The sequence below is a fragment of the Triticum urartu genome, chromosome 7A, assembly GCF_056163025.1.
Source record: "Triticum urartu cultivar PI428250 chromosome 7A, HENAU_Tu73, whole genome shotgun sequence".
NCBI lineage: Eukaryota > Viridiplantae > Streptophyta > Magnoliopsida > Poales > Poaceae > Triticum > Triticum urartu.
In genome coordinates, this window is record NC_141879.1 from 401,512,045 (window position 1) to 401,515,910 (window position 3,866).

General features: G+C 40.8%; 1 long non-coding RNA gene across 1 annotated transcript; it reads right to left on the reverse strand.

Annotated features, from left to right (window-relative positions):
• Positions 1 to 234: 234 nt before the first annotated feature.
• Positions 235 to 3,335, reverse strand: LOC147959747 (uncharacterized). Its single transcript, XR_015611423.1, has 2 exons — positions 1,939 to 3,335; positions 235 to 911 (listed from the first exon to the last, which is right to left on the reverse strand). It is a non-coding gene; the product is annotated as an uncharacterized LOC147959747 (long non-coding RNA).
• Between the last annotated feature and the right edge of the window lie 531 nt (positions 3,336 to 3,866).

The window sequence follows — 3,866 nt, forward strand, 5'->3', positions numbered from 1 at the left end:
TTTGGCATAAAAAGTGACTGTAGTCTAAATTTTTTAAGCCTTGCAATATCATTATCCTTGTTGAATCAAATTAGGCACTATATAAATCTACAAAAAAAACTCACTACCTAAACTACATAATAACCTGAAGAAAAAATTGCTTAGTTATTATGACAATCTAGCTTGTAAAAATATGATAGCCAGGATAATCACCTAGGTGTTTTAATATTTCAAAGCAAAAAACACCAACAATAATGAGGCACTTAAGAAATCACAATATATATCCTTCCTAATAATCAGATCTAGTGGGAAAACTCCTAGCCAACGGTGTGCACATAATAGAAACAACAATGTCTTCCTACAATTGCTAAATAATCATCGGAACCTAAGATGACTTGGGGCTTCAGGATCCTATAGTATACATACATGATCGATGCGACGAAGCTGACAAAGAACATCAAGGTGGTTCCAACGTAGGATTTGTATGGATCGGAAGGGAGTTTAGCGTGCCCGCCTCCCACCTGTCAGCCACAGCTAAAGGAAGCAACATACATGGTTATGTTGTTTTCTAGAACCTTCGCTTGAACAATCAAAGGAGAATGTAGGACCTGACAACAATGTAACTGCACTGAGAAAAGAACTTTCCTCTATCCCTCGCCCACAAATTGCAAATCAGGGCAATCAAAATGGGAGACTTAAATTATTGACATGATATATCAGACCTTTTAGAAGCTTTGTGGTAACAAAGCTGAAAAGATGGAGATGTAGTCGGTTCATTGTTAGACTCATTACTAACAATAACAAAGATGTGTAAAAAGAGAGGCTACCTACAGTCCCCATATCTTTGTCTGATTTACCTGAACAAAGGCTACATAAGGAAATATACCAACGCAGAATCGATGTGCACCTCCTTCGTGCAGAGTTTCTACTTTCTAAAAATGGAGAGCAGAAAGAAAAGCAGATTGTTAGATACCAATCAACCTTTCATTATGTAGGAGTAGAGATGTATGGAAATATTAATTAATAGGAAATTGCCCATGCGTTGCAAGGGGGTAATAAATTTGTTGTGGTGCAACATTGACTATGTCAAACATATATCTTTACGAGGATCAACATGCACATCAGACAACCTATTTTAAAGGAACATAGCCAACCTTTTTGCTAATTTAAGTACAAAAAAGTAGTAATAGGGTAAAGTCAAGAACAAGAAATATGAGTATCTTGATATAATTTCAGTAGTAGTCAAATTTTAAGTGCAAGGGGATATTTCAATAGCTCCAGAAAAATTCAGTACGGGTGAAAAAAAATCAATATTCTCATAGAAGTGTTTGCATGAATATGAAAGAAAACAAAATGACAAGGTACATCATGTTATAATCCACCTTGAAGGTATGAACACAAATAATAAATTATATGTCATGAACTCATGATTCCACGATAATAGAAAAAGGAAAAGAATTATTTCTTTGTCACCATTGTAAAACTATTCAGAAACTACTCCATGCCAGGAACCTAGTATGCAAAGCAAGCTAGGAGCAACAAAATATACAGTGTTTTTTCATTAAGTAGTGTGGGGGGAATTCCCTCAAAAGAAAAGTGATGAGGAAGTTCCGGGAATGTCAAGAATCCAGCTTGGATTTACATTAGCAAAGACTTACAGAAATTAATTTACACCCTCCGATCCATATTAATTGTCATTGATTTCGTACAAAATTAGTACATGCTAAAATATACTACATGATAGATAGATTCTTGTGGACACCATCATATGAATAGGCTTGTGATGTACTACCTTAGTATACTCTAACTACAGATATATACTATTGTGATGGGAAGCATGCATTGCATAAAAAGCTCTGCCTAGTGTCTACACTTCCTTTTCCCATTTTCTTCAATTACACGAGACAACAAATAAAAATATCACTCTGACAGGATCGTATATGCTACTGTACGGCTTACTTCTTGGATTAGGCCGCACAGTCGGAGGGCAGTGCTAGTGCGTGGACGTCAGGCCAACTTGTTGGTGGATTTATGGCTCTTCTTTGTGAAGTTTTTGATGGACATGCAGTCAAGATGCATCTGTCCATATGTGCCCCTGGGACCAGACTTCCTTTCATCAAATACTGCCTCCTTTGATAGAGCAAAGTTTGCAGCCTGCAAGTACCAAATAAAACAAACAACCCATATTGGCATAAGTAGTTTCCTAGCTAGCTAAAATTTGCCACGGAACATGCATCTACCATCGCTGAACCATAGACAGGTCAAGTGGCAGATTGATTTAACTAATCACCGTCTAGCTGGTTTAACTAACGAATCAACTATAACTCGCGATGAGATAATATGGTTTAGCTAAAGAATCAGCATGTAGCAGGTTGAGTTGATCATCAAACAAACAGCAGACTCGTCATGTAGTGGAAATACTCCCAAATCTTGTTCTAAAAAAATCAAGAAACACAAGTACCATAATCATCATCATGATTTGGATAGATGTGGTCCATGTGGACAATTTTGCAGAAAAAAATTATACAGAAATTCACATGGATTAGAAATCAAGCTACAAATGTGAACTGAAAACCAAACCGTGTTGTCCATCTCGAGGAGGCGTAGGAGGATGGCAGACTCATTCGCGTACTCTATTTGCCCAGCAGTGGAACCCCAAACCATCCCAGCGACCAGCCTGTCCATTTTCATTTTCAACAAAAAAATTCCCAGAATCAAGGTACGTCCTGCCTTGCCATAGGCAGAGCTTCGCTCGTCCCTGCAAGAGTTACTGGGGCTGCTCCAAGATGATCTTCCCGGCGCATCCAACCTTGTTTGCTAGAACAACCAGAAGTCTGCCAGATTGGTGATCCTCCCGTGCATGATGCCCATGAGAGCTGATCGTGGCGATGTCTGACTGGGTCGCACAGACTCGCGATAGAGATCTCCTCCAGTTTAACAGGTTGGCTCCATCTCACCGGTGAGTGTGCGAGAGGGAGGGAAAGAAAGGCTTCGACGGCGGCGAGCGTGAGATCACGGGAGAAGGAGTCGGTGGTGGTGGCGGCCGCATGAGCGAGAGAGAACAAGGGAGGGCGATGGGTGCATGAGAGAGGGGGCTTTGCTTGGATGCAGTCATGCCGGTGGTGGCGGGATCTGATCTGGTGTAAGCAAAAAACTAGAGCGAAGAGAGGGGGAAGAAAACGGTATGGGAGGGCGGACGAGAGCACTTTTCTCGTGTGCGGGAGGGGGACGATCGACGAAGGGAGGCAGGACGCGGTCCAGGAAAAGGAATGCTACGTGTTTTTAGGTAGTAGAGATGTGATTGAACGAATTGTTAATTAATTTTGATTTGGTCTACAAAGATTTATTGTGATTGATTCTTTCGCATATAAAGACATTACTAAATAAGTTGCACCTGCATAGAAAGTTCTGATCTGTTTATATTTTTCCGATTGTGTGAGAGGTGATGTGAAAATAAACCAGTGGGAGGGGTGTTGGGAGGGGGACAAAAAACCCAGCAAAAGTGGTGGACAAAAATAAACCGTGGAGGCTATTCACCAACTCGGACATTAGGAGTAGAGATACACATCTAAGAAATTTTGGCCAAACGAAAATAAATTATGTCATGGTTATGACACTCCTATGACGATAATTGTGACAAAAACACGTATCATCATAGATGTGGTGGGCTCCTACTTCTATGACAAAATAGCATGACAGAAAATGGGATTTTCATCCTAGGTGGGCCGGGGACGCACCTGCATGACATTCTTTGGGCCATCCATGATATAAAAAATCGTGGTAGAAGTGAGGGCGAGGAAATTTTCACGGAGTTCCCGGTTATGGTGGGTGGTCGGGCCGAGCGATGCAGTGTGGTTTGCGTGTTTTTCTCGTACGCACATGTGGTG